The 24824-nt window shown below is 40.4% G+C and overlaps 1 protein-coding gene across 1 annotated transcript in view; it reads right to left on the reverse strand.

Moving 5' to 3' along the window:
* The window catches only part of LOC126014300 (flavin-containing monooxygenase 5-like), a 187367-nt gene that overhangs the window by 75767 nt on the left and 86776 nt on the right, over positions 1–24824 (reverse strand). The window lies entirely within an intron of this gene.

A 24824-nucleotide genomic window follows, 5' to 3' on the forward strand; every position in this document is an offset into this window, starting at 1 on the left:
CAGATCTCTGGGCTGCAACTCAGCAAGTCTGAGTCCTAGTGTCCTAGTGGGACAAAAGAACACAGGCACTTTGGGGTCACAGAGCATCCATATCAGCCAAGCTGGGTAAGCTCTGTTTTAGGATAAGCCCTGGCTGCTCCTTGAAATTTTTCCAGGGGCTTTTCAAATGTCAGACTCCTCCAGTCAAATACTTTTCTCCAGGGTATTGGGATTCTTTGTTGAAACACATAACTTTTGGGTTAGTATCTGAGGGGTATTTTCCCCACTTCTCCACCAGTTCCCCTTAAACTCAAGTCCAAATTCATCTGTGCATCTACCCCTTCCTTTGTTAAAAATAATGTTTAAAATGAGGGGTCAGAGCACTGATGCAAATGGTAAGGTGTGTGCCTTGCATGTGCTAGCCTAGGATGGACTGCGGTTTGTTCTCTGGCATCCCATATGGTCCCCCAAGCCAGGAGCAATTTCTTTTGGTGGGGGCAGGGTCACACTCAGCAGTGCTCAGGGGTTACTCCTGGCTCTATGCTCAGGAATCGCCCCCCGGCAGGCACAGGGGACCATATGGGATGCCAGGATTCGAACCACCGACCTTCTGCATGAAGGGCAAATGCCTTACCTCCATGCTATCTCTCCAGCCCCACCAGGAGCAATTTCTAAGCGCATTTCCAGGGGTATCCCCTGTTCATCACCAGGTTTGGCCAAAAAAACCAAAAAAAAAAGTATAAAAAATTGATAAGGGGCTGGAGAGATAACATGGAGATAAGGCATTTGCCTTGCATGCCAAGGACAGTGGTTCAAATCCAGTCATTCCAAATGGTACCCTGAGCCTGCCAGGAGCAATATCTGAGCATAGAACCTGGAGTAACCACTGAGCAAAACCCGGTGTGACCCAAAAACCAAAAAGAAAAAATTATAAAAGGAAATAAACCCTGAGCCTGAGTAGCAGTTCTTATTGTCCCCAGCCTAGTCTTTGGATGAATCCTGAGTTGCTTTTTCTTCCTGTTGTCTGAAATCATGCTAATTTACCTTTTACCTTAAAATGACATGTACAGAATATGAGGGTATTTGCATAATCAAGGGATGAACTAAAACCTAGGTAAGTCCCAAGCCAGAGCAATTGTACAGCAGGGAGGGTGATTGCCTCCCCACTTGCCCAGGTTCAATCTCTGCATTTCATATGCTCCCCTGAGCAACACCAGGAGTAATTCTGAGTGCCTGAACATTGCCAGATTGGTGCAACAAAATTAAATTAAATTAAAAACTGACAAGTGCTATGAAGCCCCGGCATCTTGAGAAAATAACACTCACTTGTATAGTTGTAGGCAGTGAGAATGGTGGCTGGTGGAGCACTGGCTCCAGATGGCTGGTCTGCCAGGAAGATGCCTAGTCCTCAATTTTTCTGCACGGCACCAACTAGCCCCTTAGGAGTTTTATGTGCTGCCCACTGGACCCAAACTCCTCCCCCTGGCACTCTGACTACAGAATGGGGTTCAGGTGAGGTGACTGGCATGGGGTCAAATTTTTCTACCTCTAGTAATTGTGTTGATCTCACAATGTCTTACTAAAGCTGGGATATACAGAAGTTGAAGAACTAGGGCTGAGTCAATACTTTGAGGATCCATTTCTCAGCTCTAAGCTCTGTGGTCTCCATGATGAGACAGGCCATTTTATGAGGAACAAAAATGCTCAACAAATCCAGACCTTGCAGAGACACTGCACACAGACTGCAATAATAATTGAAGAGACTACAATAATATTTAATTGGTGAAGAAACCAGCCACACAAAAGTACACTGTTGGGCCAAGTAAGGGTTCAAAGTTTGACACTACTTCCAAGATCAAGCCAGAGCAATAGTACAGTGAGGGCTAATGTCTTATTTGTGGCTAACCAATGTTTGATCCCTAGCATCCCATACAGTCCAAGAGCCAACATTGAACATTGCCAGCTATGGAGTCAAAATAAGCAAACAAAAAAGTCCTTAATTAATTAATTACTCATTTTTGCCCACTCTAACTTCATGCTGACTCTAACTTCCTCCATAGCCCCTGACATGTGCTACAACCACCAGACTCTGCTCCTGACAAGTTCACAGGCCCTTACAATTGAGGACTAGCTAACTCACTTTTTTATCACATGTTTGGAACTTCATCTTGTTTCCTTCGAATAAGGACAATGTCTTGTGTCACTCTAGAGTAGCCTGACTCTTTTTTTCTTTTCTTTCATTTTATTATTATTTTTATTTCTTCTTTTTTCTTTTTATTAATATCTTTATTTAAACATCTTGATTAAAAATATGATTGAGATTAGGTTTCAGTCATGTAAAGAACTCCCTCCTTCACCAGTGCAACATTCCCAATATCCTGACTCTTGCCTACTTAGTTGATGCTTTGTTTTACTCTATGTCAAAATGTAGTTTGAGGTGGTAAAGGTGATAGTAGTTTGAAGTTCTGGGTCAAGGATTTGAAGCCCTGAGGTCCCAATCCACTGCACAGTGAATGGGAAGAACAAATAAAGCTTCTTGTGCATCTCTCCTCTCTGGTTTGAGGGGTTCTCACTGAGTCCAGGCAAATTTGGGTGCAGTCACATAATTATTCCACCTTCTTCCATGGAAGGTGAGGAGCTCTATGAGACTCTCTTATGTTTTCAGGGTTCATTTTCATGCTCTTCAAAATGGGGCCACAGGCACAAGAAAGACATAAAAGGCTGCTGCTTTGCTCCCTGCCAGTTTTACTGCTTTGCTCATGCCTGGCTTCCTGCTTTTCTGTGTGAGGCAGCCAGGAAAGACCCCAGCAGACATAATTTCTTCAGGGCCAAGCATAAATACAAGCCAAGAAAGGCCCAGCAGACATAATCTCTTCAGGGCTCGGCACAAGGTAGGCTGACTTGACCCACGAAGCGTGGTGCATGATTCCTACCATGAGTTCACTTCTGGCCACACGCATCCTCTAGCCCATGAATTCCATCACAAAACACAGTAAAATCCATGCTACAAGTATGTCAATGGGGAAATAACTCAGGACAATATCTTACATAGAGAATAAAGATGGGAAATTGGCAGCTCTTATGTCCCAAAAAGTGCCAACCACTTACTTGGCCTCTCAGATAATGAGTTTAGAGTAGAAATATAGAAGATATTCATAGAACTCAAAAAATGCATAGATCGAGCTGAACAGACCACAAAGATAGAAATAAAAAACCTCCAACTGCTTTAGCAGACCCCACATACCAGAATTTTACTGTTCCTCTTACAACTGGTATGTGGGGTGTCACTGAGCAGGGGAGCTAGACAATGGGCCCACTATACTAAACACTAGTGCAGGGGGATGGGAACCCACCAGTCCAGACCAGGCCTTCAGAGCAACGTCTGGCAGCTGGATCTCTAGGGGGTGGGAGTGGGGGTGGGGTAAGGTAAACCAGACCTTTCCTTGGCCATAACTGGGGCTATGCATAACTAATCCTTATTTTCTTTCTTTCTTTCTTTCTTTTTCTTTTTTTTTTTTTTTTTTTTTTTTGGTTTTTAGGCCACACCCAGCAGTGCTCAGGGTTTACTCCTGGCTATCTGCTCAGAAATCGCTCCTGGCAGAAGCCAGGATTCGAACCAACTATCTTAGGTCCTGGATTGGCTGCCTGAAAGGCAAACGCCACTGTGTTATCTCTTCAGCCCCACTAGTCCTTATTTTCAACTATACTTTTAACCATCATTCTACAATGCTCACAATTTTAGATTGTTCCTAGGAAAGGAAATGGAATACTCAAGACCTGGAGGATAATCTTCAAATAGATCTCTAAAGTGTGTCTATTTGTGTGTGAGTTTCTATACAGTGGTCTTCTCTCTGATTTCCAAACCTAAACTGTAAACAATCCATCTCTACAGTGTATATAGCACCTTGTATATATTACCCCTCCCCCACCTCAGAATCTCTTCTACTCCCACATCTCCCAATGAGATCCATTATCCCTCCACATTTACCCTCTTTACTCTCAGTTCTTAACTCATTAGGCACCAAGACCAACCTCCTGCCCCAACAAACTGTTGCATCAGAGCCCTTTGGATGGGCTTAGATGGTAATGGAATAAATGGGGGGGGCTTTCTCTGCCATCCCAGGCCACGTGGCTCCAATTCCCTTTAGCTGGTGGGTCTGCAAGTTTAGAATTGCAGCAGGCAGAAAACTCATCCACAGACAGGCTTCAAAAAATATCAGCTTTATTTGCCCTGACCAACATGTTTGGCCTATAATCTTAAACCTATTTAATCATGGTCTTATTAGCTTGCCCTGCATCTAGCATCTTTCAGCCATTTCTCCTCCAACCTCCATCCATGCAAATTTTTCCTTTTGCCATTCCAATCAAGACCTTTTATAACCTCGCAAGACCCCTCCCAGATGGGAGGCTCTTTCTTGTAGGTCAGGTTACATGAAGAATGAGGTCGGGTTACACAAACCACAACCCAGCTCCTAAAGGAAAAGACATCCTCTCAGTCCCACATCTTGTGCCCCAGAAAAACTACAACCAACACACCTGCTGACTCACGCTATGTGGTCCTTCTCACCCTCCTAAAAATGTGGACTGTTGCATGGTACCAGCTTCAGGTTCAGAAAGACCTTCAGCTCAAGAACACTACCTAATTCCACAGTGTTACAAATCATGTCTCAAACTCAAGACCAAGGTTTGTGGTGAAAGGGTGTCTTGGATTTCACCCCCACAAAAATATCTCAAAAGAACAAATTGAGAGGCCTATATTGCCTTTGTATGTTTAATATCTTTATAATAATACATCTTAAGATGTTTATTTCTAAATAAAAAGGTAGCCTCCTCCATCACTTGTTTTCTTCAATTATATTTTTAATTCAGTTTTATTTATTTGTTCTACTTTATATATACGCACACACATATTTTCTTTATCCTCCCACTTTTGGTTATGCTTGGTATGAAAACAGAGAAGAAAAAGTCTTGCCTGGGATAAAAGCTCAGGTCAAAACCAGAGCACAGAGTCTGTGTAGCCTGTCATTCTTACCCACAATAGCACCAGCAATACAATAGGAACCTTACGCTTTTGTATAGGTACAGTAAAATAGGGGAAACCATATACACAGAAACAAGATCTTATCTTCTAGGGATAAGAATTAATACTTTTTATAACACAGGGGCACCTATCACCCTGAACATGTGTCATGTGGATACAACTCAGTCTCCATGAGATTGGACAGTGTTAGTCCAACCCAGACCCACAGATCCCAGACATAGAACTAATACAGAGCCTTGCAACACCACCAGGAAACAAACTCCGTTGGAAAATTTCTAACACTGTTCTGGCAACAAATTGTGCCAGTTCTGATATGACATCCTGATGAGGAAACAACTTTATCTAAGAGCAGGTTGTCCTACCATATCACCTAACAGAAAGAGGAAATCAGAAGACACAGCATCCTTTGATCTGTGCAAGAACCAAGAGTGCTAACTACAGAAGACTGACTATGGCAACCATGACTGGGCATAACTTATCCTGGGACCAATAAGAAAAACTTTACCCCCAAAAAAATGAAAAAAAGAAAAGAAATACTTTACCCTAGGCTGTAGTCTAGGACTTATACAAAAATCAAGATCTCCAATCACAGAGGCTCGACTTTGACAACGGAGACTGAGCAGAACTTTTGGAACCATAAGGAAGACTCTATCCTAGGCTTCGTCCTAGGCTCTGAGCAAAAACCAAGACCTCTCATTACAGAAGACTGATTACAACAAAGATGGAACAGAAATTCTAGAACCATAAAGACTCTATCCTAGATCTTGTCCTATAACCAGTGCAAATACCAAGATCTATAGCTATAGAGGACTGCTTTTATCATGTATAGCTGAGCAGAAAGTTTCCTGGCACCACAAAAAGACCTTGGGGTGAGGTAATGAGCATGTACAAAGCCAGTAGTTGTTCCTATGACAGTATGCTTCAAGGGTGGAAAAATCCTGAATCTCTTAGAAAAAGGGAATTCGGCACAAGACGGGTCCCCTGTTTGTGACGCCAGGCTGGGAAAATCCATGAAACTACGCCTACCCAGTGGGTCCTGACTGTGAAAAACTGTGAGTGCTGCCTGTGTGTGTCTGTCTACTGTCCTCTTGCATGAACATCTTGGGAGTGGGCCGAAAAGAGGCTCCAGAAAACTCGCTCTCCCAGAGACCATTTCCAGGGCGAGACTCCATAACATTAAAACAGGCTAAGCTTTGCATAAGCCAGGTCCACTTTTTGTGATGCCAGGCTGGGAAAATCCACGAAACTATGCCTGCCCAATGGGGACCGACTGTGAAAAAATGTGAGTGCTGCCTGTGTGTGTCTGTCTACTGTCCTTTTGCATAAACCTCTTGGGAGTGGGCTGAAAAGAGGATCCAGCAGAACAAGGCCGCTCCACTTCGCTACATGGCCGTGCACTCTTTCTAAGAAAAGAACACCGTTGCAACAAGTAGAAAAAATCACACTAAGAACTGTGATGGATCACAAAAGCAAGCATTTCTCTCCAGACTGTCTTCTCTGCTGCATGCTTGGGCATTAGATTTGATCCTGTGTGAGGCTTCATCCACGAAGAACTCCCCTCCTTTAGAGGCAAGTCGGCCCATCCAGAAAGGGCGGAGCCAGAGGAGTGTGCTGCCTGCAGCATATAGCCAATGAATACCACCACAACACATAGAAAAACCCACAATACAAGTGTGACAATGGGGAAACAACGCAGGCCAGCATCAGACATAGAGAATGAAGATAACAATTCTGATGACCAGATAATGACCAACTAACTAATAAACCTCTCAGATAAGGACTTTAGAATAGCAATTTGGAAGATCCTCAACGAACTCAAAGAAACCATGGATCCAGTTGAACAGAACACTAATAAGAACCAAGAAAATATGAAGACAGAAATCACAAAACTATAAACTGAAATAACATATCAAATAACAGGCCTGAAAAAGTCAGTAAACGAAGTGAATGACAAAATGGATAAGCTCTGGGACAGGGTATCAGAAGCTGAGAATAGACTTGGTGCTGTGGAAGATGAGATACATAACAATTCCATACAGCAGGAGAGATTGGGAAAAAAAACTTAAAGCAAATGAACAGACAATGGAAAAATTAGTCAAAGAATGGGAACAGATGAAAATAGAAGTCTATGATAAGCTCAACAGAAACAACTTAAGAATCATTGGAGTCCCAGAGACCCAGGAAAAAATTTCCAGGAAAAATCAACGGTCAAGAATATCATTAAAGAGAAACTTCCAGAGCTAAAGAATATATGTGATCAAATCCTGCATGCTTGAAGAGTACCAATCAAAAGAGACCCCAGAAAAACTACCCCAAGACACATCCTAGTCACAATGACAAATCCCAAAGATAGAGACAAAATTCTGAAAACAGCAAGATCAAAAGGGGAAATTACATTCATGCAAGCATCCTTGAGATTTACAGCAGACCTGTCAACAGAAACACTCAATGCCAGAAAGCAGTGGTGGGATATTGTGACAAGACTGAATGAAATGAATGCTTCACCTAGAATACTGTACCCAGCAAAACTCACTTTCCGGTTTGACGGAAAAATACATGGTTTCACAGACAAAAAACAGCTCAGAAACTTTACAGACTCAAAACCAGTCTTAAGAGAAAAACTGAAAGACCTAATTTAAGACAAGACAAACCAAAAGACACACCAAATTTCAATATAAAGATGGCATTAAATCCCAGGACAATTCTTTCTCTCAATGTCAATGGAATAAATGCACCAGTTTAGAGACACGGAGTGGCTAAATGGATCAAAAACTCAATCCAACCTTCTGCTGCCTACAAGAAACGCACCTGAATAGTCAGAACAAACATAGACTCAAAATAAAAGGCTGGAGAAAAATTATCCAAGCAAACAACACCCATAAAAAAGCTGGAGTAGCCATACTAATATCAGATAATGCAAACTTTATACTCAGGAAGGTTGTAAGGGACAAAGATGGACATTTTATATTAATCAAGGGGTATGTAGAGCAGGAAGAAATCACTCTCCTAAACATATATGCACCGAATGAGGGGCCAGCAAAATATTTAATACAACTGTTGACAAATCTGAAAAATAATATCAATAACAACACAATAATTGTGGGGGACATCAACATGGCTTTGTCAACACTGGATAGATCAACCAGACTGAAAACCAACAAGAATATACTAGACCTGAGGAGAGAAATGGAAGAAAGAGGCCTAGTGGATATATATAGGACACTCCATCCCCAGAAACCTGGATACACATTCTTCTCCAATGTACATGGGACATTCTCCAGGATAGACTACATGATGGCACATAAAACATACCTCCATAATATCAAGAGTATAGAAATTTTGCAGACTACCTTCGCTGACCACAAAGCTCTGAAATTACTTGTGAATTCCAAAGGGACTCAAAAGAAAAACTTTAATACCTGGAAGTTAAACAACCTCATACTGAATAACCAGTGGGTCCGAGATGAAATCAAGGAGGAAATTAAAAGGTTCCTAGAAACAAATGACAATAAAGACACAAACTATCAGAACTTATGGGACACAGCAAAAGCAGTACTGAGAGGAAAATTTATAGTTTTGCAAGCACACATCAGGAAGGAAGAAAAAGCTTACCTGACTAGCTTAATAATACAGCTAATAGAACTAGAAAGTGCTCAACAAAAGTACCCAAAATAGGGAGAAAGAAGGAAATAACAAAGCTGAGAGCAGAAATCAACGAAGTGGAAACCCAAAAAACAATCAGAAAGATCAACAAAAGCAGAAGTTGGTTCTTTGAAAAAATAAACAAGATTGATAGACCACTGGCAAACCTAACAAAGAAAGAGAGAGAGAGAAACTTGATAACTCGTATCAAAAATGAAAAAGGAGAGATCACTACTGATATGGCAGAGATTCAAAGGTAATCAAAAACTACTTTGAGAAACTCTATGCCACTAAAAATCAGAACCTGGAAGAAATGGATACATTTTTGGACTCTTATAATCTTCCACGGTTGAAGGAAGAGGATGTAGCATATCTAAACACCCCCATCACCATTGATGAAATTAAAACGGTAATCAAATGTCTGCCGAAAAACAAAAGTCCAGGCCCAGATGGATTCACTAATGAATTCTTTCAAACTTTCCAAGAGGAACTACTGCCAATCCTGGCAAGACTCTTTCATGAAATTGAACAAACGGAAACACTTCCAAATAGCTTTTATGAAGCCAACATCACCTTGATACCTAAACCAGACAGAGATGCTACCAAAAAAGAAAATTACAGACGAGTATCGCTGATGAATGCAGATGCAAAGATCTTCAACAAAATCCTGGCAAATAGGATTCAATGCCTCATTAATCATCCACTATGATCAAGTAGGTTTCATCCCAGGAATGCAAGGATGGGTTAACATCCGTAAATCTATCAACATAATACACAACATCAATAACAAGAAAAATAAAAACCACATGATCATATCAATAGATGCAGAGAAAGCATTTGATAAGGTCCAACACCCATTCTTGATCAAAACTCTCAGCAAGATGTGAATGGAAGGAACCTTTCTCAATATAGTTAAGGCCATCTACCACAAGCCAGTGGCAAATATTATCCTCAATGGAGAAAAACTGAAAGCCTTCCCTCTAAATTCTGGCACAAGACAAGGCTGTCCTCTCTCACCACTCCTATTCAACATAGCACTGGAAGTACTCGCTATAGCGATTAGGCAAGAAAAAGATATCAAGGGAATCCAGATAGGAAAGGAAGAAGTCAAGCTCTCACTGTTTGCAGATGACAAGATACTCTACTTAGAAAACCCTAAAGACTCTACCAAAAAGGTTCTAGAAACAATAGACTCATATAGCAAGGTGGCAGGCTACAAAATTAACACACAAAAATCAATGGCCTTTCTATATAGTAATAAGGATGAAATGGACATTAAGAAAATAACCCTATATTCTATATATGGCCTTTCTATATAGTAATAAGGATGAAATGGACATTAAGAAAATAACCCTATTCACAATAGTGCCACACAAACTCAAATATCTTGGAATCAACTTGACTAAAAATGTGAAGGACCTATACAAAGAAAACTATAAAACTCTGCTCCAAGAAATAAGAGAGGACACACGGAAATGGAAATGCATACCCTGCTCATAGATTGGCAGGATTAACATCATCAAAATGGCAATACTCCCCAAGGCATTATACAGATTTAATATGATCCCTCTAAAGATACCCATGACATTCTTCAAAGAAGTGGATCAGGCACTTTTGAAATACATTTGGAACAATAAACACCTAAGAATAGCTAAAGCAATCATTGGGAAAAAGAATATGGGAGGAATTACTTTCCCCAACTTTAACCTGTACTACAAAGCAATAGTTATCAAAACAGCATGGTATTGGAATAAGGACCGGCCCTCAGATCAATGGAATAGGCTTGAATACTCAGAAAATGTTCCCCAGACATACAATCACCTAATTTTTGATAAAGGATCAGGAAATCCTAAATGGAGCAGAGAAAGTCTCTTCAACAGGTGGTGTTGGCATAATTGGATGGCCACTTGCAAAAAATTGAACTTAGACCCCCAGCTAACATCATGTACGAAGGTAAAATCCAAATGGATTAAAGACCTCGATATCAGACCCAAAACCATAAGATATATAGAACAACACATAGGCAAAACACTCCACGACATTACAGGCATCTTCAAGGAGGAAACTGCACTCTCCAAGCAAGTGAAAGCAGAGATTAACAGATGGGAATATATTAAGCTGAGAAGCTTCTGCACCTCAAAGGAAATAGTGCTCAGGATACAAGAGCCACCCACTAAGTGGGAGAAATCATTCACCCAATACCCATCAGATAAGGGGCTAATCTCCAAAATATACAAGGCACTGACAGAACTTTACAAGAAAAATCATCTAACCCCATCAAAAGATGGGGAGAAGAAATGAACAGACACTTTGACAAAGAAGAAATACAAATGGCCAAAAGACACATGAAGAAATGCTCCACATCACTAATCACCAGGGAGATGCAAATCAAAACAATGATGAGATACCACCTCACACCACAGATAATGGCACACATCACAAAGAATGAGAACAAACAGTGTTGGCGGGGATGTGGAGAGAAAGGAACTCTTATCCACTGCTGGTGGGAATGCTGTCTAGTTCAACCTTTATGGAAAGCGATATGGAGATTCCTCCAAAAACTGGAAATTGAGCTCCCATATGATCCAGCTATACCACTCCTAGGAATATACCCTAGGAACACAAAAATACAATACAAAAACCCCTTCCTTACTCCTATATTCATTGCAGTACTATTTACCATAGCAAGACTCTGGAAACAACCAAGATGCCCTTCAACAGACGAATGGCTAAAGAAACTGTGGTACATATACACAATGGAATATTATGCAGCTGTCAGGAGAGATGAAGTCATGAAATTTTCCTATACATGGATGTACACAGAATCTATTATGCTGAGTGAAATAAGTCAGAGAGAGAGAGAGAGAGAGAAACGCATAATTGCCTCACTCATCTATGGATTTTAAGAAAAATGAAAGACATTCTTGCAATAATAATTTTCAGACACAAAAGAGAAAAGAGCTGGAAGTTCCAGCTCACCTCAGGAAGCTCACCACAAAGAGTGATGAGTTTAGTTAGAGAAATAACTATATTTTGAACTGTCCTAATAATGAGAATGTATGAGGGAAATGGAGAGCCTGTTTAGAGTACAGGCATGGGTCGGGTGGGGAGGAGGGAGACTTGGGACATTGGTGATGAGAATGTTGCACTGGTGATGGTGGTGTTCTTTACATGACTGAAACGCAAACACAATCATGTATGTAATCAAGGTGTTTAAATTTAAAAAATCAAAAAAAAAAAAAGAAAAGGGAATTCCCTTTCTTAACTTCCCCAAATCTTACTGTGCCTATGCAAAAAAGAGGGGCAAAAAACCTTGCCACACCAGCATTCCATTTATATCTTTTCTCTCTTCTTTTTTTTTTTTTTTTTTTTTTTTTTTTTGGTTTTTGGGTCACACCCTGCGGTGCTCAGGGGTTACTCCTGGCTGTCTGCTCAGAAATAGCTCCTGGCAGGCACGGGGGACCATATGGAAACCGGGATTCAAACCAACCACCTTTGGTCCTGAATCGGCTGTGCATTCTCTCCGGGCCTTCTTTTTCTTTTTTTACTTCTCCTCTTTACATTGTTTTTATTTCTTTCTTTTACTTACTTTTTCACTTTTGTAGTTATTATTTGGTAATTATTTGCTGCTGGGTACACTTTTTTTGTAGCTGTTAACTTTTTTGTTCTTTTTTCATTGCCCCCTTCTAGCAGAAACACACAATGTGAATTATCTCATTCTACCTCATGAATTGTGAAGGGGGTAATAAAAATGAATGGTACCAGAACCAAACAGCTATATGAACATTGAGTGAAATTAAAAAATGATCCCTTTTCTCTGCTGAGCCTGCCTACATTCAAGGACTATAACCTCTTCAGGACCATCCCGGTAAGATGTCCCCACCCAATGCACATGGGGCCAATTCCTGCCGTGATTTGGTACCCAGAGACTTATAAACCACAGCGGCCTTGCTCTCTACCTTTTCTCTGCTGAGCCTGCCTACATCCAAGGACTATAACCTCTTTCAGGACCCATCCCAGTAAGATGCCCCCACCCAATGCACATGGTGCCAATTCCTGCTGTGATTGGGTACCCAGAGACTTATAAACCACAGCAGCCTTCTCTCTACCTTTTCTCTGCTGAGCCTGCCTACACCCCAAGGACTATAACCTCCGCTTCACAGCCACGCTTATCTTGTAACCCCTGAATTCCATTTCTGCACATTTTAAGAAGCAATCTACAGCCTTACCAATGGAGTAATTTTGCAGTACAGCCCCATATTTACAGAAATCAAGATGGATCCTCTAATAATCTAAAAATTAGGAAACAAATAGGTATCCTCTCAAGAAGTTTAGAGTAGAATTATGGAAAATGTTCAGGGAGCTCAAAAAAAAAAAGCATCGATAAACTTGACTGGAGCAAAATTAAGCATCAAGAAGTTTTGTCAACTGAAATTAGAAATTTTCACACTGAACTAACAGATCAGAAAAACTGAGCTTACTGGGACCCTTATTCCTAGCCTGAGGAGTGCTGGGAAGCTTGGCAGGCCCCAAGCCATACTTGTCTTTTACCCCTGACTCCAGGCCTTCCCTGGGTGCCAGCCCAGATGGCCAGAAGTGGGTACAGGTGGACTCTTAGTGGTCCTCAGATTCCCCCCTCCCTCCATACTCCAGGGGGGAGGTGCATGGGGAGGAGGGCAGGCAGACATCTGGCTTCCAGTTTCCTCTTTGATTCTGAAGACCAGCTCTTGCCAGGTATGGGGTTTGGGGAGGCCCTATACCAGAGCTTTTCTCCCTAGCCCAGGGAGTGCTGGGAGGCTTGGCAGGCCCCCAGCCGTCCTTGCCTTTTTCCCCTGACTCCAGGCCTTCCCTGGGTGCCAGCCCAGATGGCCAGAAGTGGGTTTAGGTGGACTCTTAGTGGTCCTCAGGTTCCCCCCTCCCTCCGTACTCCAGGGGGAAGGTGCATGGGGAGGAGGGCGGGTAGACATCTGGCTTCCGATTTCGTCCTTGATTCTGGAGCCCAGCTCTTGCCAGGTATAGGGTTTTTCTCCCCTGGACTTCAGTCTTTCCCTGGGCTCCGGACTAGATGGACTCTATAGGGGTCAACAGGCTTTCCCCCTATCTCTCCCTACACTAATGGGAATGCGCTCTGGGATGAGGGCAGGCTGTTCTAGCACTGGTTTATATTGGGACAGTCAGTGGAATTTTTTTCTCTTTGTTTTCATATTGATATTATTGTGTGCATATATTCTATATATCCATAATATCCATCTTGTTTTGGGACCTTGATACTGCCCTACAAAGCTCATTTCTAATATTTTACTGCCTCAGTCCCAACCCTTACTTCCCACCATCCTCCCATGTAGGTGCAGCTAATGACATGAAGCTCACCACATAGAATGATAAGTGCAGTTAGAGAAATAACTACACTGAAAATTATCATAACAATGTGAATGAATGAGGGAAAAAGAAAGCCTTCTCGAGTACAGGTGTGGGTGGGGTGGGGAGTAGGTAGATCTGGGAAATTGGTGGTGGGAATCCTGCACTGGTGAAGGGGGGTGTTCTTTACATGACTGTAATCATACAACTACAATTATATTTGTAATCGCGGTGTTTAAATAAAGATAATTTTTTAAAAAATGATCTGACTTAACATCAAACTTAAGGTCAACAACAGAATCGATACCCTATCTACAACAAGCTATACACAGAGGGGAACAGTTTCACTAGCACTTTGGGGGACAAAGGACAGATATGGGACACATGCTGGGAGAAGGGGTGGAGGGAGAAGTACAACCCTGGTGGTGGAAAGGGCCCTGATTCATTGTCACTATGTACCTTAAATACTACTGTGAAAGATTTCTTATGTACTATTTCGTCACAATAAAAAATATTATATTAAAAAAAGAAATAAAAATCCTCCAAACTGAAATAACAGGACTAAAAAATCTCCATAGATAAAATAAAAAACTCAATAGAAAGCTTCTCCAACAAAGTAACAGCAGCTGCGGACAGAATCAGCGAGCTGGAATATGAGATGCAAAACAATTCCATAAAGCATAAGAGAACCTTAAAGCAAATGATCAGACAATGGAAAAAGTACTCAAAGAATATGAACAGATGAAAGTAGAAGTCTTTGATAAAGTCAACAGAAAACAACATAAGAATCACTGGAGTTCCAGAGACTCAGAAGAAAATACCTAGAAAGAATCAACAGTCAAGGACATCATTACAGAGAAACTCCCAGAGAGAAAGACTGCATACAACCAAATCCTGCATGTCCAAAGAATACCAGCTAATAGACACCTGAAGAAAAGCACCCCAAGACACATTCTAGTCACAATGATGAATCTTACAGATAAGGATACTATACTGAAAGCAACAAGATCAAAAAGGGAAATTACATTCAAAGAAATATTCATTTTATATATATATATATATATTAATTTTTTACTTTTTTTAATTTTTATTGTGACTGAAGTTCATTACACAGAATTATTTACGGTACATAGTGTCAATGAATGAAGGTCATTCCCACCACAAATGTTGTCCTCCCTCCACTCCTGTTCCCAGCATGTCTCCCATATCTCCTTCCTTTATCCCCACCCCCAGAATACTAGGGTAACTGGTCTCCACTTTACAGCTTGTTGTAGGTTGGGTATCTATTCTGTTTGGTGTTCCAGGCTGGTCATTTTTTATTTACACTACATGTTCATATGACTAGTTCTGGTACCATCCTTTTTCCCCCCTCAATTTATGAGGCTGAATGATTCAAGTTATGCTATTTTGTTGGAGATAAAAAGGTTAAGGAAAATAGAAGAAAAAAATTTGGTATCAAGCACTTAAAAAAATGAAAAGAAATGAAAAAAATCACCAAATAATATCCACAAGAGTGAAAAATAAAGAAAAAAGTGGAAGAAAAAAGAGAAGGAAATAATATAAATAACAGACAAAAACAAAACAAAACAAAAAAACAGAAAAAGGAATGCCCGAGTGGCAGGGTTTGGTGTTACCCCACTTTTTTTTTGTATAGGCACAGTAAGTATTGGGGAAGGAAGGAAATTTCTGTGGCCTAAGAGATTCAGGGTTTCTCCACTCTTGAAGCATATTGTCATGGGAACAACCACTAGCTCCATACCTTCTCATTGCCATATTACAGGTTTTGTTTTGTTTTGTGGTGTTAGGAAACTTTCCTCTCAGTTGTCGATGAGAAAATCTGGCCACTGTAGCAAGCAATTTTGGTATTTGCTCAGGTCCTAGGACAAGGCCTAGGATAGAGTCTTTAAGGTTCTAGAGGTTCTATTCCAATATTGTTGGTGTGTTTAATTTTCTGTATCATATGCTCCATGTCTTTGCTCGTTCCCTAAGCCAAAGTCTAGTAAATTATGGTTCCAAAGGTTCTGCTCAATCACTGTTGTCAGAATTGGGCCTCTGTACTATGAAATCTTGATTTTTGTAAGAGACCTGGGCTATAGCCTAGGGTAGGGTTTTCCTTAATGGACTCAAGGTAAGTTCTGCCCAGTCACAGTTGTCAAAGTCAGTTCTCTGTAGTTAGTGTTCTTATTTTTCATAGTTCAAAGAACAATACATCTTCTGATTTTCACTTAGTGTTAGGTGATGTGATAGGACCTCCTGGTCTTAGGTCAAGTTATCATTTCCTCGCTGTCCTCATTGTCATATTATCACTAGCACAAGTATATCTCCCAACGGAGCTTAGTTCCTGGTGTTGTTGCAGGGAGTTGTTTCAGTTCTACATCTGGGATCTGGGATTAGAGAATGAACTAATAGTGTCCAATCTTGGGGAGACTGAGTTGTATCCACAAGACATATGTCCAGGATGGGAGGCACCCTTGTGTAAAAAGTGTGAGTTCTTATCCTTAGAAGATATGATCTTGTGTCTGAGTCCATGATTTCCCCTTATTTACTGTGCCTATACAAAAACGTATGGTGTTCTTTTGTATTGCTGGTGCTATTCTGGGTAAGGATGACAGGCTACACATACAGTATCTGTGGTGTGGTCTGAGCTTTTATCCAAGGCAAGACGTTTTCTTGGTTTTTATACCAAGCAGCACCAAAACTGGTGAGGATAAAGAAAATATGCGTATATAAAAAATAGAGCAAATAGATAAAACTGAGATGAAAAAGATAATTGAGAAAAAAGGTATTTGAAAAAAGAAAGTGATGGGGGAGGCTATCTGTATGTTTAGAAATACATATCTTAAGATGCATTATTATAAAGGTATTAAGCTTATGTAGGCAATATAGGCCTCCCAATTAGGTCTTCTCAGATATTCTTGTGGGGAGTGAAAGCCAAGGCACTTTTTAATATCACAGACTTTGGTCTAGAGTTTAAGATATGATTTGCAGAATTTCAGAGTCCTGTAATGTCTTTGAGCTGGGAGTTTTGCTGTAGCTAATTCTGGTATCATGCATCAGTCCACGATTTGATGGGGGGAAGAGGAGTCACAAGCTTGAGTCAGCAGGCGTGTTGGTTGTGGTTTCTTGCTGAGACATGAGATGAAGGATCGAGAGGGTGTCTTTCATTGAGGAGCTGGATGGTGGTTTGTTGGGGAAGGTCGGTTTTGGTGCCTAACGAGTTAAGAACTGAGGGAAAAGAGTTAAGGGGGAGATAACAAATCTGGGTTGGGATATGGGGGAGTAGAAGGGTCTCTGGGTGTGAAAGGGCAATGTATAAGACGGACTATATACACTGTATAGATGAATAGTTTAAGGTTAAGGCTTGGCAGTCAGAGAGGACAATTGTATAGAAAGTAACATTCACATAGACATTGATTTCGGAGATCTATTTGAGTGCTATCCTCCATATATAAGGTATTATATTTTCTTTCTTATAAATAGGCAAGAATTAGAGTATTTTTGGACTATGTTAAAAAGGGTATTTGTCGCACTGGCGCATTAGTGCCCACATGCTTTTGAAAATGGTTATTAGTAAGAAAAGACACTGATGCTTGGGGTCTGCTATGGATAAGGAAATTTTCCTTTGGCTTGCTAAAGGAGCATTCTTAAGATTTACAGCAGACCTGTCACAAAAACCCTTAAGGCCAGAGGGCAGTGTTGTGATATAGTGACATAAATCAACTAAATGAATGCTCCGTCTAGAATACTGCACCAGCCAGACTCACTTTCAGGTTTGAAGGAAGTATACATAGCTTCACAGATAAGCAACAACTCAGAAATTTTACAGACTCAAATTAGCCTTAAAAGGAAAACTGAAAGGTCTACTTTAAGACAAGACAGACCAGAGCCGGAGAGATAGCACAGCGGCGTTTGCCTTGCAAGCAGCCAACCCAGGACCTAAGGTGGTTGGTTCGAATCCCGGTGTTCCATATGGTCCCCCGTGCCTGCCAGGAGCTATTTCTGAGCAGTTAGCCAGAAGTAACCCCTGAGCACCGCCGGGTGTGGCCCAAAAACCAAAAAAAAAAAAAAAAAAAGACAAGACAGAACAACAAAAACACCAAACATTTACACAAAGATGACAGTAAATCCTGTGGCAATTATCTCTCTCAATGCCAATGGACTAAATGCACCTATTAAGAGATACAGAGTGCCGGCTCTGATGGCCAGAAGTGGATTCAGTTGGACTCTTAGGGGTCCTCAGGCTTCCTCCCCACCCTCTGTACTCCAGGGGGGAGGTGCATGGGGAGGAGGGCAGACAGATATCTGGCTTCCAGTTTCCCCTTTGATTCTGGAGGCCAGCTCTTGCCAGGTATGGGGTTTGGGGAGGCCCCAAGCTGGAGGCCTTCTCCCTAGCCTGGGGAGTGCTGGGAGGCTTGGCAGGCCCCCAGTCATCCTACTCTTTCTCCCCTGGACTCCAAGCCTTCCCTGGGCGCCAGTCCAGGTGGACTCTATAGGGGTCATTAGCCTTTCCCCCTACCTCTCTATACACTAATGGGAATGCACTTTGGGAGGGCAGGCTATTGCAGCACTGGTTTATGTTGGGACAGTCACTGGAAATTTTTTCTCCTTGGTTTCCATTTCAAAAACCACGCAGGGACTAGTGCCCCATGCGTACAATATATATTGATAGTATTATATGCATATAGTTTATATATACATAATATCCATCCTGTATTGTGACCTTGATACTGCCCTACAAAGTTCATTTCTAATCTTGTACTGCCTCAGTCCCAACCATTATTTCCCCCATTTACCCATGTAGGTGCAGCTCATGACATGAAGCTCACCACATAGAGCGATGAGTGCAGTTAGAGAATAACTACACTGAAAACTATCATAACAATGTGAATGAATGAGGCAAGTAGAAAGCCTGTCTTGAGTACAGGTGTGGATGGGGTGAGGAGGAGGGAAATCTGGGAAATTGGTGATGGGAATCTGCACTGGTGAAGGGGGGTGTTCTTTACATGACTGTAATCATACAACTACAGTCATATTTGTAATCACGGTGTTTAAATAAAGATAATTAAAAAAGAGATACAGAGTGGCAAAATGAATCAAAAAGTTGAATCCTACATTTTTCTTCCTACAAAAAACACATTTGAATAGTCATAACAAACATAGGCTCAAAATGAAAGGCTAGAGGAAAATCATCCAAGCAAACAACTCTCCTAAAAAAGCTGGAGTGGACATATTAATTTCAGATGACACAAACTTTAGACTCAGAAAACTTATAAGGTACAAAGATGGAAATTTTTATACTAATCAAAGGATATGTACAACAGGAAGAAATCACACTCCTAAACATGTATCCACCCAGTGAAGGACCAGCAATATACTTAATTCAATTGTTGATAAATATGAAAGAAGAAATCAATAGCAACACAATAATAGTGGGATAAGTCAACACTGCCTTGTCACCCCTTGCTAGGTCAACCAGGGTGAAACCCAACAAGAATATTCTAGCTCTAAAATTAGAAATGAAAGAAAGTGATTAGTAGATATAGGGCACTCCATTCCTGGAAAACTGGTTACACATTCTTCTCCAATGCACATGGGTCATTCTCCAGGATAGACCACATGCTGGCCTATAAAACATATCTTCATAAAAGCAAGAGGATAAAAACTGTACTACTCAGATCACAAGGCATTGAAATTAGAAGTGAGCTACCAAGGGACACCGAAGAAAAACTTTAACACCTGGAAATTAAACAGCTCACACTGAACAATCAATGTATCAGATTTAATCAAAGAGGAAATCAAAACATTCCTGGAAACAAATGACAATGAAGACACAAATTACCAGAATTATGGGACACATCAAATGTAGTAAGAGGAAAATTTATTGCTTTGCAAGTTCACATCATAAAGGAAGAAGGGGCCTATATAAAAAACTTAATGACACACCTTATAAAATTAGAAAATGATCAACAAAAGGAACCAAAAATAGGAAGGCAGAAAAAAATAATAGTTTAGAGCAGAAATCAATGAAGTGGAAATCAATAAAACAATCTGAAAGATAAGCAAAATCAAAAGTTGGTTCTTTGAAAAAATAAAATTGATTAACCACTACAAAACTCACAAAGAAACGAAGAGAGAGAAACTTAATAAACTGAATTAGAACTGAAAACGGGGAGATTATCCCTGCCCGTGGGATATGTAATTCGTAGGTGTAAAGTGGATTCTGCCTGAAAAAGAATGGGTGAGGGAAAAGAGGAGACTAAGTCAAGGATTTCTGATCAAAGTCTCAAACTTTCTTTATTTTTCGACAAGGGTTTTTAAGCAGTTGCAGCAAGGTGGGGGTAGTGGGAGGAGCATGATGCAAACAAGTTTCTTGTGGTTATCTACACAGAACACCTGCTGGTACATATTTGTGTAAGAGCTACAATTCTAAAAGGCTTTACTTAAAAACAATATGTCAAAACATTTCCTGGTACAAGTTAAAAGCTGTTTTGTTTTAACTTCCTGGACCCTTAACTTAAAAACACTTTTATGGTCGTTTCTCAAGCCTCAGGGCCTTCAAAGGGCCACATGTTATAGGTCACATACTCATAACCGTAAGGCAGAACTTATGCTGATATCCATCTTAGTCCTGTCTCCTGACAGGAGATCACTACAGATACTGCAGAGGTTCAAAAGGTAATAAGAGACTACTTTGAGAAAATATATGCAACAAAACATGAGAACCTGGAAGAAATGGATAAATTCTTGGACTCTTACAATCATCCACAGTAAAACCAGGATGATCTAAAAAATTAAACAGATCCGTGACTACTGAAAAAATTAATATGGTCAAAAAGAGTCTTCTCAAAAATAAAAGCCCACTCCCACAAGGACTCGCTAATGAATTCTTTTAAGTCTTTCAAGAGAAACTATTATCAATACTTTTCAGGCTCTTTCATGAAATTAAAGAAACAGGAACACTCCCAATTAGTTTTTATGAGGCTAACATCAAATTGATACCAAAACCAAACAGATGCTACAAAAAAAGAGAACTACAGATTAATATCTTTGATGAACACAGATACAAAGATCCTCAACAAAATCCTGGCAAATATGATCCAACGCCTCATCAAGAAGGCAAGGTTGATTTAACTCATGTAAATCAATTAAAATAATTCACCATGTCAACAAAAAGAAAATTAAAACCATATGATGCAGAGAAAGCATTCATTAAGGTCTAATACCCATTCTTGATTTAAAAAAAACTCTCTTCAAGATGGGAATGGAATGAACTTTTCTCAGTATAGTAAAGCCATCTACCACAAGCCAATGGCAAATATTATTCTCAATAGAGATAAAGTAAAAGCCTTTCCTCTAAAAGCCTGGTCTACAAGACCAGGCTGCCCTCTCTCGCCACTCCTATTCAACACAGTGCTGGAAGTTCTTGCCATAGTGATTAGGCAAGATAAAGATATCAAGGGCATACAGATAGGAAAGAAGGAAACAACTCTCTCTGTTTGCAAATGACATGATACTATATTTAGAAAACACTAAAGACTCTAACAAAAAGCTTCTAGAAACAGTAGATTCATATATCAAAGTGGCAGGCTACAAAATTAACATGCAAAACTCAGTGGCCTTCTTGTACACCAATAATGATTGAGAAAAATAGACATTAAAAAACAAGCCTGGGTATAATTACTACTTCATTTGGCAACAATAATCAAGTATCTCGGGCAGTTTTCCATTTTGGAGAACCCTGTTTCATGCTCTGTTTCCTGGCCAAATGATATCAGGGATAACAGGGCTGCTCAAGTGGGTGTTCGCTGTATCCAATTTCCCAGGTAGAGACAGCTCTGAATGCTCTTCTCTCTTGGGAATCTCTGGGTACTGTGGTGAGATTACAAAGGTTTGTGACAATCCAGTGCTGACATGCTCCATTTACAGATAATCTATGAACAATTAATTCACTGTCCTATTTGTACTTAATTTTCTAGACTTACTTCCTGGGCCCTTACTCAATATTTGTCAAAGATTTCTTATAGGAAACAACAATGTTTCAAGGGACTTTGACAAAAATATTGCTTGTACCAACTTTGATTTTTATGACTTTAATTTAGTAACCCAGCCTTTTGTTGGGGTTGGGGTTCACATCTGGCAGTGTTTTGAGGGCCCTTTTGTGCATGGGATCAGACCCTAATCTCCCACATGCAAATCATGCACTCTAGTTCTCTAAACATCTCCCTGGTCCTTTTTTGACTTTTACTTGGTGGTGGTGGGGGCCACAAATAACAGTATTTAGAATACTGGAATATATGTAGATCCTATTTCAGAGATTGAAGCTAATCAGCTGTGTGCAAGGCAAGCACCTTAACCTCTGTGTTATCTCTCTGGCCCAAAGTATTTAGAGGAATGGATATCCTTCTATTTGTTTTTGGGCCATACCCAGTGGTACTCAGGGCTTACATAGACAGTACCTGGTAGAACCAGAATTGGCTGCACATAATGCAAGTGCTTTACATTCTGTATTTTGTCTCAGGACCCATAATTCATTTTTTTTACCCTCTCCATCACTTTTATGTCTATATGTGAGTAGGACATCAGTTGCCCTTGAATATTTGCTACTTCTTTTCTCTCATTAATTGAATTGGCTTGTTGCCATGGGGGCATTTCCCCATTCATAAATATACCACTTTTTACATTGTATAAGAGTGAATTTGTTTGAATTGCGTTTATATAGTTTTTAAAAGTTTTGTTGAGATATAATTGACACAAAAGGATAGCCAGATTTAAAATATGTGATTTTCAAACTTTTTAATGGTCTACATTGATAAAACACTAACCATAATTGGGCTAATGAACATATTCCTGTACTCAAAAGCTTCCTGTGTCCTTTGTTATCTTCCTATTTCTATCCCTCTCTCTCCCAGTCTCCTTAAGCACCAATTATTCTCTTCTTTGCTTTATATATTTGGTGGTATTTTCTAGAATTCTATGTAAATGAATTCTTATAGAATATTTATAGTTGTCTGAATTTTTTCACTTAACATAATTTTTTAATTTATCCATTTGTGACAGAGCAGTAGATCATTCATTTTAAATGCATAATAGTGTTTCATTATAGAGCATGAAAACCGGCTAAGCTTTGCAAAAGCCGGCTCCCTGTGTGTGACACCAGGCGGGGAAAATCCACAAAAGTACACCGGCCCAGTGGGGCCCAACTGTGAAAAACTGTGAGTGTGACCTGTCTATGTCTGTCTACTGTCCTCTTGCGTGAAACTCTTGCGAGTGGGGCAAAAAGAGGCTCCAGCGGAGCTATATCACAGAAGAAAACATTTCTCTCCAGACTATCTTCTCTGTTGCATGCTCGGGCCTAAAATTTGACCCAGTGTGAGGCTTCATCCACGGAGGACTCCCCTCCCTTAGAGGCAAGTCAGCCCATCCAGAAAGTGAGGAGCCAGAGGAGTGTGCTGCCTGCATCATATAGACAATAAATACCACCACAACACGTAGAAAAACCCACAATACAAGTGTGACAATGGGGAAACAACGCAGGCCAGCATCAGACATAGAGAATGAAGATGACAATTTTGAGCACCAGATAATGACCAACCAACTAATCAACCTCTCAGATAAGGACTTTGAACTAGCAATATGGAAGATGCTCAACGGACTCCAAGAAACCATGGATCGAGTTGAACAGAACACTAATAAGAACCAAGAAAATATGAAGACAGAAATCACAAAACTCCAAACTGAAATAACATGTCAACTAACAGGACCGAAAAAGTCAGTAAACGAAGTGAATGACAAAATGGATAAGCTCTGGGACAGGGTATCAGAAGCTGAGAATAGACTTGGTGCTGTGGAAGATGAGATACATAACAATTCCATACAGCAGGAGAGATTGGACAAAAAACTTAAAGCAAATGAGCAGACAATGGAAAAATTAGTCAAAGAATGGGAACAGATGAAAATAGAAGTCTATGATAAGATCAACAGTAACAACTTAAGAATCATTGGAGTCCCAGAGACACAGGAAGAAAATTTCCAGGAAGAATCAACGGTCAAGAACATCATTAAAGAGACTTCCAGAGCTAAAGAATATATGTGATCAAATTCTGCATGCCCGAAGAGTACCAACCAAAAGAGACCCCAGAAAAACCACCCCAAGACACATCCTAGTCACAATGACAAATCCCACAGTTAGAGACAGAATTCTGAAAACAGCAAGATCAAAAGGGGAAATCACGTTCAAGCAAGCTTCCCTGAGATTTACAGCAGACCTGTCACCAGAAACACTCAATGCCAGAAAGCAGTGGTGGGATATTGTGACAAGACTGAATGAAATGAATGCTTCACCCAGAATACTATACCCAGCAAAACTCACTTTCCAGTTTGACGGAAGAATACATGGCTTCACAGACAAAAAACAGCTCAGAAACTTCACAGACACAAAACCAGTCTTAAGAGAAAAACTGAAAGACCTAATCTAAGACAAGACTACCCAAAAGACACACCAAATTTTGAAATAAAGATGGCGTTAAATCCCAGGACAATTTTTTCTCTCAACGTCAATGGACTAAATGCACCAGTTAAGAGACACAGAGTGGCTAAATGGATCAAAAAACTCAATCCAACTTTCTGCTGCCTACAAGAAACACACCTGAATAGTCAGAACAAACATAGATTCAAAATAAAAGGCTGGAGAAAAATTATCCAAGCAAACAACACCCATAAAAAAGCTGGAGTGGCCATACTAATATCAGATAATGCAAACTTTATACTCAGGAAGGTTGTAAGGGACAAAGATGGACATTTTATA

This window comes from Suncus etruscus, chromosome 7 (assembly GCF_024139225.1).
Source record: "Suncus etruscus isolate mSunEtr1 chromosome 7, mSunEtr1.pri.cur, whole genome shotgun sequence".
Classification (NCBI taxonomy): domain Eukaryota; kingdom Metazoa; phylum Chordata; class Mammalia; order Eulipotyphla; family Soricidae; genus Suncus; species Suncus etruscus.